The sequence below is a fragment of the Microtus pennsylvanicus genome, chromosome 9 (genome assembly GCF_037038515.1).
Source record: "Microtus pennsylvanicus isolate mMicPen1 chromosome 9, mMicPen1.hap1, whole genome shotgun sequence".
NCBI lineage: Eukaryota > Metazoa > Chordata > Mammalia > Rodentia > Cricetidae > Microtus > Microtus pennsylvanicus.
Window position 1 is genome coordinate 52,271,434 of NC_134587.1, and position 14,350 is coordinate 52,285,783.

The 14,350-nt window shown below is 52.8% G+C and overlaps 1 protein-coding gene across 3 annotated transcripts in view; it reads right to left on the bottom strand.

Moving 5' to 3' along the window:
* Nek6 (NIMA related kinase 6) overlaps positions 1–14,350 on the bottom strand; it is a 72,983-nt gene that overhangs the window by 40,832 nt on the left and 17,801 nt on the right. The window contains exon 1 of one of the 3 annotated variants that reach the window (XM_075986069.1): positions 1,443–1,542. The exons of the other annotated variants lie outside the window; for them this stretch is intronic. The gene's annotated coding sequence lies outside the window, so the exon portion shown is untranslated. Of the gene's footprint in view, positions 1–1,442; positions 1,543–14,350 lie in introns of those variants that run through there. 3 annotated transcript variants of the gene reach the window in all.

The window sequence follows — 14,350 nt, forward strand, 5'->3', positions numbered from 1 at the left end:
TGTTACTATTCCTAGGTAACAAAGAGGCTAGCAATAACTATCTCGTCTTTTCCTTAAAGAAAGAGAGAGACACTGGGGTTCTGTGGGGAGGCCCTGTTTAAATTGCTCAAGATAAAGCTGAGATCTGCTAAGTGTGTCCTCTGTATACAACCCCACCTGTGGATATCTGGAACCTCCAATTTACAGATTAGGAAACTGAGGCACAGAGAAGTTAGATATATATCAAGTTAGTAAACAGTGGGACCCGTGGGACCCCAGCCCGACTCTTCAAAAGTCTGGGATTTCTATCACTTGCCTGGAGCGATTCTTGGATATCTCAGTAGCCAGAGGCTGGGGATCTATTCCCCATGCTCCACACAGTTCCTAGGAAACCCACCACCCCATGACTCCTGCTGAGCCCCCACCCCAGAGATGGATTTTCTCAAGACCTTGGCAGGTTGGTTCTCCTTTGTCTGAAATGAATGGTCTATTGGCAAAATCCACTCCTACCACAATACCCAACTGCACAGCCTCCTCCAGAGAGTATTCTTGGATTCATTCTCCCGTGTGTCACTCGGGGCTTAGTTCTGGTCCTTCCTGAAGTTTCTGTCCTTCCCTCAAAGGTAGAGATCAAGTCACTCATCTCCAGGGCTCAGTGGGCACAGAAGAGGGCTAGGCAAAGGCTGCCAGAGGCTTCAAGGGAAGAGACTGGCATCCCTGACAGCCTGGAGAGCGAGGGCTATGAAGGGCACACTTCAAAGCAGAAACTCTTGAAAGTAGAAACCCATCTATCCCGTATCCTTTCTCAGCTACTGTTATCCCACAGCCAACAGCAGGAGGAGAAAGCCATTAGCAAGGTCTGTCCCAAGCTTGCCCCCAGGCCCAGCAGAGTGCCAGCCATTCCTAGTAGATGTTCAGGAGCATCCCTAGCTTCAGATCCCACGGAAACGTGCCCCACCTGTCCTCACCATGACACCAGGAGTTCTAGCAAACACTAGAAACTACTTAACAGGATCCTGGCTGTTAGCGCCACAGCAATGGTCTCTCAGGCTAGGAACATCGCTGTCCTCCCTGGCTGCCCCTGCTGACATGCAGCTGAGGAAGCAGTGGATAACAGAGGTGCAGCGAGATCAGGTGACCCGAGTTCAGGCTCTGGAGGTCTCTGGAGTCTGGCTCCCTGTCACTTGCTGGGCAGGCCCCTAGAGTATAAGCAACAAGAAATGGGGAAGAGGCCGGGCGGTGGTGGCGCACACCTTTAATCCCAGCACTTGGGAGGCAGAGGCAGGCGGATCTCTGGGAGTTCAAGGCCAGCCTGGTCTACAAAGGGAGTTCCAGGACAGGCACCAAAGCTACAGAGAAACCCTGTCTCGAAAAACCAAAGAAAAAAAAGAAAGAAAGAAAGAGAAAAAAAGGAAAAGAAAGGGGGAAGAGCTCCCACAGCAGGAGACTGGTGGAGCTGGTACCTTCGGATGTGAGCAGCCCCAGGGCAGGGCTGCTCAGCTGAGGGTTCTAGGCTGGTGTGACGCACAGAGCCTCTGAGGATCCAGATGGTCTCTCAGAACTAAGGTGGCTGAAGGACACATGGCCCCTCCATCTGTGCTTGGGACTTCCCCTTCCCAAGACTCTGGTCCCCAGACACCACCAAAAGGAAACTCCCCCACCACGCACTGCTCCAAAAATAGCTGGGACTGCCACCTCTATGGTGAATGGAACTTATTACAGCCCCCACAGAGGCTCCTGCTTACCAGGAAGGACAAACTTGTGGCAGTGGCCACCAGATGATACAGAAACTTAAAACACTACCAGAGTCCACCTGAGATGGCCTGGTCAGCTCCTCATTTTATCCACCAGGAAACTCAGGCAGAAGAGTAAGAGGTCACACACACACACACACACACACACACACACACACACACACACACACACTGCCGCTACCCTGAGTTGCTGCCATGCTCTATACGCAGGGCTTTTCCCTCTAGGCTATCACTGCCACCCATCACCTAGTGCTTAGACACTGGATGCGATTAGTCAGTCTGGATCCTTCTCAGATGGTGGGTGTGTTCCATCCCACCAAGCATAAAAGTCCTTGTCCCTCTAAAAGCCTAGCCCTTCCTGGCTGGCCAGATGGCTTAGTGGGGAAAAGGCTCACTGATCAAGTGTGAGGACCCAAGTTCCAATCCCTATAACCCAAGTAAGCTGGACACAGGAGCATTCCCTGTGAGAAGGGGGTGGTGCAAGGGCTGACAGCTGCAGTGGTCCTCTGATCCCCACGTATATTCACACACATGAATGCATGAACACATGCATGCGCTTTTAATAAAAATAAAAGTTTGACCCTTCCTCTTCTTTGCTTGCGAGGCCATGAATGAGGGTCTGTCAAACACCAGAGTGCTGGTCTGCAACACCCCCACCATGTGCCCTGGCATTCTCACAGATTAGATGGACAAGGACAACCCTACTGTCCCAGCATGCCAGAGGACTGTCACAACACAGGGGTCAACGTGCTCGGCTCTGGGCCTGACCCCTAACAGACACCCAAACAGTGGGCTCATTGTTTCGCTTGATTCCACCCTTACTCAGGCACTGGGGTTTGCTCTCTAAAAGAAGGCCAGAGGTCCAGGAATTGCGTTCTTGGAGCATTCCCAGGCTTCCTCCCAGACCCTGCCCCCACTTTTTCAAGCCCTTCTACTTGCCTCTTCCATGCAGAAACTGTGCTCAGAGTAGAAAGCCCAGGGCGCCACAGACAAAGCCCTTGTTCTTACTGGGGCCACGGCCAGAAAAGCATCCAGCAGTGTCCCAGAAGGAGCAAGGATGGTCACCATCACTTCCTGCCTGCTACCCCTTCATCCCCAAAGTCCCAGTAGCTAGACAGGTGGGCAGGACTAGACCGAGGAAAAAGGGTCCCAGCAGAGGACACAGGATTCAGAGGCACAGTGGCAGACCGGGTTCAAGTTTTGACTCTTCCACACGCCACACCATGTTCTCTGGATCCTTACAATTTACTGTCCCAGGCCTGCTCCAGGCTTCACTCCAGAACAAGAGCTACCTCTACCCTGCACCCATCTGAAGTGCCACTGCTGTGAGGACTGACACCGCCATATGGCGGCTGAAGCCGCGGAGGATGTGCAGTGCCAGACTCTGGCACTGGGGCTCAGCCACCTGCCAATATACCTTCCCCGCTGGCCCCAAATGTCGGGCATATGCCTAGCAACGGCTCCCTTAGTGGCAGCTGCTGGGTCCAGGCCAGCCATCCATAGCGGCTCGACTCCAAGGCCAGGGCCTGGGTATGATTCTCCCAAGGAGGAAGTGATCACAGACCTGTGTCTTCCACAACCTCGTTAGTCTGGTTCACAGAGAAGGTCCCAGAAAAACTGGGTGTGGCCCTCCTGAGAACCACAGTGAGATTCCTCCGCGATATCCAATGGTCACATAATCCCGAGTTCTGCAGCTCCTTCCTATGGCTCTGGACCACATGTTTCTGAATGTGAGCTGCATCTGGAGCATGCGGCCATTGTTCTCAAAGGGTAATTTTTGTTCTGCCTGTGTGGAGGTGTGGCACATGTGTGATTTTGTGTGCATGTTCACACATGTGTGTGGAGACCAGAGTTTTCAATCAGCATCTTCGACTGTTCTCCGTGTCCTGTACTGACACGGAGCTCTTCACTGACCATGAAGCTTGCCCTTGGACTTTGCTTCCTGCCTCCCAGCACTGGGATCACAGTTGGGCCACCACAAATGCCCAGCTTTTTATATAGGTCCCAGTGACCTGGACATTGGTCCCCATGCTTACATGGCAGTGTTCTATCCACCAGGCTATCTTTCTAGTCCTTAATAAGTGGCCACTTTTAACTCCACCTGAGGGACTTTGGCTCTGAGTTGTGGCGTACACAGCATGGTGGCCCAAGGCTTACAACCTGGGCACTCACAGGACTGCTTAGTCTCAGGAAAGTCCAAGACTGTCTCTGGCCTCAGTTTCCCCACCTACAACATGGCTCTGAGGTGATCCTTTTTGTGTGATTTTTGACAAGGGTGATGGGGGATTTGTCTGGGGTACCCTGAACTGAGCTGGGAATTTGGTGTCCAATCTCATGCTTAGCTCTTCCAGGATACTTTCTGCATGCTGCTGCCCCCTCCCCCATGGGCTCCCAAACACAACCGCAGCGGCAGTTTGGGACTGGAGAGAACGCTACACCCAGAATTCCCCTAACTGCCAGCTGCCGAGCCAGACCTCTTGAGGACACTGGCAGTAAGCAGGCTCACAAAGCCGCCCTGCAAGGCAGTGTTTTGCACCTACAGATGACGAGACAGCTTTGTCCACTGTGTTCCACCTGGAGAGGGAGAGCTTAGCTGGTCTCTGGGTGGGATACGTCCCTGCCTTCTGGGAAGAAGCAAATCTGGGGGCGGGGGTGACAGCCATACCAAAGTGCTTCACTGTGCTGCTCGGAGAGATGAAGGGGGCTTCTGGGAGGCAGTCTGACCCAGGCTCTGGAGTCTGAGAGCCCCAGGTTCAAATCCCCTGCTGCCTCTGTCCAGGTACCCCTGTAATTCTGTCTTCTGAAAGCAGGGGCTTTTGCAGGACCCACCGTGTGGGGTTGTATCAGCACGTAAATGCCTTCCTTCAGTTGCCCAAGCACACAGGAGCTCACACACGGCTGCTGTGACACCGTGAGGATGAACTTCAGAGCTGAGCAGTGCTCAGTCAGGAACAGATCCCTGCAGCACACACTCTGTGAAGCCTTTCCTCGTGCTAGCGGGAACCCCGGGAACCCCAGGCTTGAGGCACTCAGGGCCCGCAGAGACAGTGTTTCACAACTTCCCGGGATGAATCTGAGCTGCCCCTCCCCCACCACTCCAATAACATAAATCTTGGCCTGGACTGGTAAGGGACACTGTATATTTACATGACGACTGTGCCTCCTGATCACAGGTCTCGTGGTCCTGGAGGCAGCGCATGCAGGGATGGCTGTGTTCCTAGGAGAGTCACTATTTTCTGATGACTTTTATTGTCCATTATATCCTGGCATTTACAGGGCTCTGCTCCGGGCCTGGCAGGAATATGGCACACGGCGGGCTGGGGCGGGGGAGTGGGGGATGCTGCATATCCTAGCTGTAATGCTGCAGACTGTCCTCTGGGTTCATCCACCCACCAGGTCTTTGTGTGACATACAGATCCCAGAACCTCAGTGTGGGACCTGAGGGCATGTGGATGAGATAGTTTCTGAAGCCCTGGTGGCCTTGGCGGAATGGTGGGTGTGTTGTGGCATTGTGCACAGCCTGGCGGGGAGGGGGGGTGGGCAGGGAGGTGTGCTGAACTGTCTAACATGGGCTTGAGGAGCTTGGTAAGCTTTTAGGGGTTTTATGAGACAGTTGAACCCAATCATGGGAGGAAATTAGCAAACAGCATAAATCAAGGGAAACTGGTTTGTCAAACATTCTGTAGGGGCGGAAGGGTTGCCCACCAGAGCATGGGCGAGGACGCAGGCTGAGGAGCTGTGACTCTGAGCACACTCCTTCCCTTTCGGAGCCCTAGCCTTCCTCTGTATAGCATGGGCAAACACCAAAGCTCCTTGGGTATGAGAGGACTGCCATACATTACAGGAGTTCCCTAGTGATGTCTGCGTATAACAAACTGGCTATTGTCACTTGTCATTAACACGAGCACCTACTTTGTATCACACAGTAGGAGTCAGAGACATACATATCTGGGGTATGTGGCACTCCTGATGGTCTGCAGACGGACTGTCACCCACACCACCTCACAGGAGCTCCTGCCAGCCTTGGAAGACGGGCAGAGCAGGAATAGAGGAGGCCAGCAGGGACTGACACCCAACAGGTCCCTGATCAGGCATCACAGTTACTTGGTCCCACTGGCCTGTTGTGGCTCCTGCCTAGGAACTCCCAGGCTAGCCAGGCAGTCCCCTGTTGGCACTGGGTCATCCAGGAAGAGGACAGACAGGAGACTATGTGTCTGCTGTCCTGGATTCTGGTCTGGGCTCCTGGCTTCCCTGCTCCACATCTCTTGCCTTAGGGCTTTGGGGCCTGACTCTCAGTGCCCCTGATGTAATACAAATGATGTCCTGTAGGCCTCCTGGCCTGGTGAAGTGTCCACAGACCTCCACAAGCCTTATGTCAGTATCTGCTGTGGCCTAGGTGGTCCCAGGTGTGAAGGAAGAGAGGACTGAATATGGTGAAGCCCCCATGCACTGTTGCTGGCTTCTTCATCTACACATTTCACAGAAGCGGAAACTGTAGCCTGGAAAGTCTGTGGTCATTGTCCCCCACTCCCACCCTCCGCCCCCATAAAAGTCAGACTCACACCCTAAGCTGGAGTTGCCAGATTTTGTGTCTGGGTGCCCAGCAGAAACAAGGACACTACTATAGTCCTGATACCGGGTGGCCGACAGCGAGGATACCCCAGACCTTCAGCCTCAGCTCGGAGCGGTGGCTGTGTCAGTGTCCTGGAAGAGTGGAGAAGATGCCGAGAGAGAGAGAGAGAGAGAGAGAGAGAGAGAGAGAGAGAGAGAGAGAGAGAGAGAGGAGGGCTGATGACTCAGATAACCTTTGAGGCGGCAGACAGAGGAAGCGGGTGGCATTTCTGGGGGTGTGCCTAATTTCCTAGAAGGATGCGTCATCTGCTTTTGTTTAATCAGCAATTATCCTGACCATCCGCAGCCACCTGTGTTTGGGGTGCACCACATGGCTGGCCTATTTCTGCAGCAATCACAGGTGGGCAGGTCAGAGAACAGACAAGACAATAGGCTGAGGGAGTGGAAACACAGCAGGGACTCAAGGCTTCAGACACCTTGGCCAAGAGGTTAATTTTTCCATTTGCAAGAACAGAAGAGACCCTCCAAAGCTTTATACGAAAGAGATGGAAAAATGGAAAAACAGCAGCTGAATAGCAGGCAGCGAGGCCTCCGCCAGCCAAGGAGACTCCAGACACTGAGGGTCATGCGACTTCCTCCAGAGAAGACAGCTGAGAAAGTCTGACTGAGCAGGAAGGAAGGGACATGTCCACGAGACAACAGATCATGTGTGCAGCCTCGGCTTCTCCACAGCCCAGCTACATGACCAGCCATGAGTCCTTAACCTTCTAGGGGCCTCAGTTTACCCTCGTTCACCGACTCTGTGCCAAGCCCAATTCCGTGTGCCTGAGAAATAACTACCTAATCCCCTAGCAGCCCCGTGAGGCAGGGCTGCTATTATCTCCATTTTGCAAAAGGAGAAAACTAAAGCACAAAGGCGGGCTACCTGAGCCAGGGGGAAGCCAGCTGACCTGGCTCTGCAATGCCCGCTGCTGACCATGGACAGTGGGTGCTGGCTGGTCCCTAGCATTCTTCCTGTTCTAACAGAACACTGCATAGTGACTAGAGGCCCCAATTAGGCAGCAGTCACAGTTTGGAGACAGTCTCAGCTACTGCTGCTTTTTGGTGAAGTCTAATTTCTTCAGTACATTTAGCAGCCTTTATAGGCCAGGGCCCAGGAGTCCCTCGGGAGGCCCCCTGAGTCACAGCAACGACTGGCCTGTCTCTTTGAGCCTTGCTGAGAGGTGTCCGTGCAAACAGGAATGGATGACCCTACTGTGATGTCCGTTTTGGAGTGTTACACACAGGTCAGCCTCGAAGACAGCAGGAGGGAGAATGCCATTCATGTGTCCAAGAAAGAGAGGAAAAAAACATCTATTCATAGTCAGACATAGCTGTTCTGTGGAAGTGCCACTCCTGATACAACAAGCAGACATGCTGTGTGAGGAATTCCGGAAGACTCTGACCTTGGAGCAGTCACGTGGAAGGCTCAAAGACTTGGGTGGCCACTAAGCTTTTAAAGTATGCTTGGACATTCAATCATGCAATTCCAGAGGGAGCATGGTTCTGACCTAAAACCCAAGCTTGTCTTCCCAAACAAAATTCTTCCAACATTTTTCAGTTTAAACAAACAGCCAGCCAATTTGGTTTCCCTTGACTCTCCTGAGTAAAGAAGAAAACAGCCACTAAGTCACATGTTTATGCCCTTCCCCATGCCACGCACGGGCCATGTATGTGTACGCATCAACTCACACCATGAGGCCAGCGCTGATGTCTCTATAAGGTAAGAAACTGGGGCTCAGAGAGGAGCAAACCCACAGGGCTGGAGACAGCAAAGGAAAGGTCAAAATCTGGGGGTGGAGGCCAGGAGCGGTGGTGCACACCTTTAAATTCCAGCACTTCAAGGCAGAGGCAGGTGGATCTCTGAATTTGTAGCCAGCCTGGTCTACATAGCAAGTTCCAGGACAGCCAGGACTGTTACACAGAGAAACCCTGTCTTGAAAAAGCAAACAAACAAAAAAACCAAAACAACAAAAATCCAGGGCAGGGGATGACAAGAGTGTTCAGTGGGTCAGAATGGTGCGGTCTCACGAGAGTCTAAGTTCTAATCCCCAGTGTTCAGGCACACCTGTAACCCCAGCGCTATAGGGTGCAGACACAGGAGGACCACGGTTCTCACTGGTTGGCTGCCTAGGTACAGTTTCAGAGAGACCATTTCAAAGAAGTAAGGCAGGAAGTGACAGAGCAGGACACCGATGTCCCCCTCTGACTGTTACATACACAGCAAACACATGCCCACACCCACAAACCCAGTGTGGCTTTGTGAAGTATGAGGTGAATCCCGCAGAAGCTACTGACTGCAAAATTAAGAGGTGGCCTCATCAGAAATGGACATGCAGGGAAAGTTCTGGGGTTGGTACATGAGGTCCTGGGCTCTGGGTGCACATACTCCCTTTACAGGCATCTGGGAGCCTCTAGAAAAGGGCCCTGGGGTATAATGTGCCCTGGGCATCCACTCACTATGCCCAAAGGAAACTGGACTATCTAGGGACCACCTGGGTCCGCTTCCTCAGATACTGGGATCTATGGGGGAGGATTGTGCTGAACACTCAGGAACTTTCCTGGCTCTATTCACAGTTTTATCAACATAAGATCATCATTTATGAACTCCACCTGTAGGTACCACCATCTTCCTCCTCCTCACACTAGGCCTCCTCCTCACAGAAGACCACAGAAAGGGCCCTAGGGCGAAGCAGTATTTCCTCGGAGCAGGAAGTCCCTGGGAGTGAAGGGCAGGGTAGGTGTTCAAAGCAGAAGATAGGACATATGCCTTCTCACAGCTTCTTAGCGTGCGTGTGCAAAGAATTACACACTGGGAAGAACCAGCTGTGGGTGGGGGACAGAGACCACAGAGATGGCAGCAAACCCGAGGAGTCTCAGCAAGTCTGTTCCACAGGGCTCTGTTCTCCCTTCCAATGTTCTTTTTTATGTAGCACCAAGTATTGGGAACTGTCGCTAAATGGGTCATGTGAGCATCCAAAGCCTGTGTTCATAGTTCATGCCCACATTTGACCTCCATTGTATGTGCATGGAACAACAGGAAAGAAGCAGCTGTGGAATTCTTCCGGGGAGCCCTGCCAGCAGGCAGGCCCTCAGGAGCAGCGTGCCGTCGACCTGGACTGCTCAGCAAGACTTTACAAAGCGACTACCGTGTGCCAGGCCCAGGCCCTGTGCTGGGCACAGGAAGGATTTACACCCTTGCACTTACCTAGTTTCCCTTCCTGACCTGGAGGACCAGGATGTTACTTGTACTTCACAGGAGAGGCAAGGGTGAAACTTAGACTCCGGGTACGGGATGTGTGTGCCTGCTCAGGATTTCTCTGGGATACCCGGAACTGCCTGACCACAGAAGCTTTGCCAAAAGAGATAAGGGTCCCTGGTGAACAAACAGGGACCGATTCCCTTCCTTCCTCTATCCACTAGCTGGCTGCCAGAGCTGAGAACGGAGCGGGATGGCAGGGCTTTATCACTCTCCAGAGAGTTCTTCCTCTTGGGCAGCCAAGGGAAAATCAACGCTAAACTCTGAGACGCTCTAGGTCCTCGGTTACCCCAGCTGATGCCTCCAAAGGAATAAAACAATGGCTTGCATTAAGGACAGACTTGGTGAGCATGGCCTGGGCAGCCTGCCTCTGCTTCCCAAGTGCTGAGACCAAGGGCATAGATAGTCACTACGCCTGGCTAACTTTAAATTTTTAATTTAAATTTATTTCCAAACTAGCAATACACAGTGTTTCGGAGGCTGCAGAGACAGCTGCAGCTCCAGCAGTCCCACAAGCACATCCCAAGGGGAGCCCACCAGCCATCTACAGGGTGCAGGAGGCTAGATGGACTCGGTGAAGTTTCAGTCTATGATGCGCTTAGCTGGACTGTAAGCTGAAACATATTCATAGGCCTTTTGCAAGTATAATTGAGTTAAACTGAAGTTATGCAGGATTAGGATGAGCCCTAATCCACTGGAGTCTTTCTATGAAAGGAGAGACAGAGACAGACATGACAAGGGAGACAGACCATGCTGGGTCTACAGCTCAAGAATGCCAGGGTTGAGCATGTTCACCAGAAGCTGGAAGTGACTCTGCTTTAAGAGAAAGCAGCCCCGTACCTTGGTTCCAGACCCCAGGCTGCATCAGTGAGCATCAAGTCCACTGCGTGCTGTTCAGGCTGAGGTAACATGGTAACTCAGCCTAGGAGAATTGGGGCAGACTGGCACTCAGAGGAACTGGCACCCCCCTAGGGTTCCACTCTGCTCCCCACCTCCCCACCCAGAGGAAGCATGGTGCTGGCTCCCGGACCTAGGGAAGCTCAGAGACCTGTAGTTTTGAAGACAGACATAGGGCTGTCAACATCTTCCAGCATCTGAAGTAGAATTCCCACCCATTATCACCGTCCTTTTAGGAGCAAGGACACATGACATCAGAAGTCCCTAATGCCGGGCTTATCCTCCTGTTCTCATTTCACTGGGACCACGGTTCCGGGACTAGCCTGCTTTCTGGATTCAGGGTGCAGGGAAATCAGAGATTCCCTTCAGCCCTGGCTGAGGAGGGGAAGTCTGAACCCCCTCATACTCTCCTATGGGAAAACAAAGATGTGCTCCCTGCTGGAATCTGTGAGCATTCCAGCAAAGGCCCTCTGCTGGCGGAGAGTGTCCCAGCTCCAGGGAGACAAAGCTCCAGGGAGGTCATGACAGGAAGGAAAAGGAAAAGCACCAGCCCTTTTTGTGCAGAGAAGAGAACTACAAAATTTCTTAATGTGTAGACTTGAGGGCCCAACATCTCCAGGTCCATTCAGACTCACCTAATAAATTCGAGCCTGGTCCCTGCAGAGCGTGGGATCAGATGCCTTGTGTTCAGGGAGGGGCTCTCAAAACATGTGGCCCTAGTGGCCTGATGACCAAATGGACAAGGGTCACTGTGCTTTGAGAACATCGCACCCACGTCTGCCCTGCAGTCAGCAGAGAGAGCAAAAGGACGTGTGTTCCTTTCCAAGGACGCTCCACACCAGAACACACTCCCCAGCCGGGGCCAATGGTCACAGGGTAGCAGGTGGCCTCAGATGATAGGGTCTGCTGCAGCAGAGCCTCCCAGGGCATGCAAGTCCATCTGCCCTCCTTGCCTTCCATGTGCCCCAACAGTGGCAGAGTGGGCCCTTCTCAGGAAGCACACTCTTTTCTGGGCTAAATGCCCAGATTCCTGGAGCAGTCACGGGACACACTTGAGGGTGGAACTGGCCACAAGTGTGACTGGAAGTTTCTCAGGGCAGTGTGAAAGTGTGGGGACACATGCAAGCACACCCTGAATTCCAAGCTCAAAGTTGGGCCCTGTTGAGTCCATATAGGCAAGGGCTCCCACTGGGCCCTTAAGATGTGGCCGAGGGACCTGTTTATTCTCTAAGAGCGCTCTGTGTTCTTGAGACAATACTGAGCTTATTCTGCTATTTCTTGAAAGCATCATGTCTGAGGGGCTGGAGACACAAGTGGATGAAATGGAGAGAACCCTGCCTTCCCAGACGGAGACAGACAGAAGCCAACGGACATGTCGCTCAGACAGACAGCTGGAGGTGAGGCCAGCAACTGAGTGGGAAAAATCAGGGGCTCTGGCCTCACAGGTCACGGGGCCAGTTAACAAGATTGCTGCTAACTACTTAGGACATGATGAGATGCAAAATAGGACCAGGTCCCCTGGAACAGGTGGGCTAGTTTGGGCTCCAACTAGTCCCATGTATCCTGGGAGACCCAGGGGGAGACCCCAGTCCTACCTAATGCCAGAAGACTCCTCACTCCTGCTTCCAGGAAAGTGATTCTTCTGACACCGACTGGACTAGCCTGCTAGGTTCTAGCTCCACTCAGCTGCTCATTCTGTCACCAGCAGGACTATCCTATCACACCGCCACACACCCAAAGTGACCCTGGGAGCCCTGACATCATCTGAGACGGGGGAACGGATGACCCTGGCCCATCCCCAGCACACGCGGTAAGCACAGGTGGGTACTAATCCCCAGAGCAACTGCTCTCAGAGCAGGACCTCAGACACCACGACCACATGTAGGGGCGCCTGCAGAAACCTGGAGGCTGGATGTCCAGCCAGGCCTTGGCTGACACATTCCCTTTAGCTCCGGCTTCTCTCCTCCGTGGGAATCAAAACAGGTCTTCTGATGGGGCGGGGTGGGAGGACGGCTTGCAGAAACCTGAATTCAAGGAAAATAGCACATCCATGGCACTTTTTCCCCAGTGCTATGAGCGTTACATATTTTATCAGCTTTACATATTTATCAGCTATTTCACTTGTCTCCAGCAAGTCAGTAGGTGTGGGCCTTGATTTTCACAGGAAAGGGATGAGCGAGGCTGAGGGTGCTGAGGTGAGGGGCCTCCCACCCATCACCCAGGGGAGGCACAGCAATTTGTGCAGGGTGAGAGCAGCCTCGCATTAGTCTTATCCACCCTGGCTAGGCCAGGATCTACCCTAACCCTACGGTGTACACCCTCTTCCCTATGGACCATTAAGATGACAACTAAAATGGTCATTCTCGGGCTCAACACCTAAGGCGTCTTAGCTATATGGCCCCATCTCAGGTGACCCCAAGCGACTTGACATGTCTTTCCACAAAGTCTTTCATGTTTCACCAGCTTAAGGCTATGATTCTGGGAGGTAATGACTTGGGGGCTTCCCGAGGAGACAGCTGAGGGCTTACCATCTCTGTGTAGCTCTAGGTAAATCTCTCCGCCTCCTTAAGTGGTGGGTTCACTTCACACGCTGAGCGTCAGGCTGGTGAGATAGCATGGTAGAAGGGAGAACTGACTGCTTCCTCAAGCTGTCTCCTCACCTCCACACACCCAAACATCACAAAATAAACTGAATTCAAGGTCAGGCAGGGGTACAGAGTATTAGAACAGTCTGAATCACACAGCAAAATGTTATCCCCCATCAAACAACATATAAATAAACAATAAGCTGTGTAAAGATGAGAACCAGCTAACAGTGTATGTAAAGCCCCGGTGGATGTGCCGATAAAGAAAGGGCTAACAATAGTGGCAGGAGCTACTGTAGTTTAAATATGGTAGAGACGCACACAGACACGCGTGCTCATACACACATGCACATGGGCACAAACATGCATACATATACACACGCACACGTGAGCACACACATGCGCACACAGCACACTGTTAAGAGAGTTGGCATCTGTGCAGCAAGTGTCAAGGGAGGCCCCCTCTAGACACACTCTAGGATCACAACCCCTTCTATCTGACTTTGGGACTTGTATGTCTGTGACTTCCAATTCCCTCTCCCTGTGACTCTTCTGGATCCACAGAGTCACGAGGTGAGAGCGCGCAGCCCCTCCTTCACTGGCCCCAGGCCTTTGTGCAGAGAATTCTCCTACAACCTGGGGCAAGTCGTGGGATCTGATCTGTGGTCCCCCTCAAGACTCACAGGCTTCCCAGCTCACCCCTCCCTCCAGGCCGGCTTTAACCTCTACCTGTCCCTTCCACCCTGACATCTGCAGTGTCCTGCCCCTAGTAGCCACAGACCACACCCTGGTTCCAAACCCTTCCAATGACAGGTGGAGCCCAGCTCTGTCCACTACAGAATTCCCTTGCAGCAGATCTGTGAGTTCAAGGCCAGCCTGCCCTACAAAGCAAGTCCCATGTCAGTCAGACTACGCAGTGAAACTCTATCTCAAAAACAAACAGAATCCCCTGTAAATCTGGGCACAGCAGTGGCACTCCACAGCTGGAGACAGAGTTCCAGGCAGCTAGGCTACACAGCAAGAGCCTGTCTCAAGGAACAAAGAAACAAACCCACAGGAAGGGCCGGAGGCATCCGAGCTGCAGTGTTTCTGCAGTAGAGCTGGACTCCTCTACCCAGCTGGCCTGCCAGTCCTGCTCGGTCCAGCTCAGAGCCAGGCAACAAGCAACACCTGAGACCAACGCGGGACCCCCCCCCCCCAGAGCTCAGCACAAGGCAGGTGCATGGGGGCGGGGCCTGACTCTAAATACCATTTTGTCACCCATG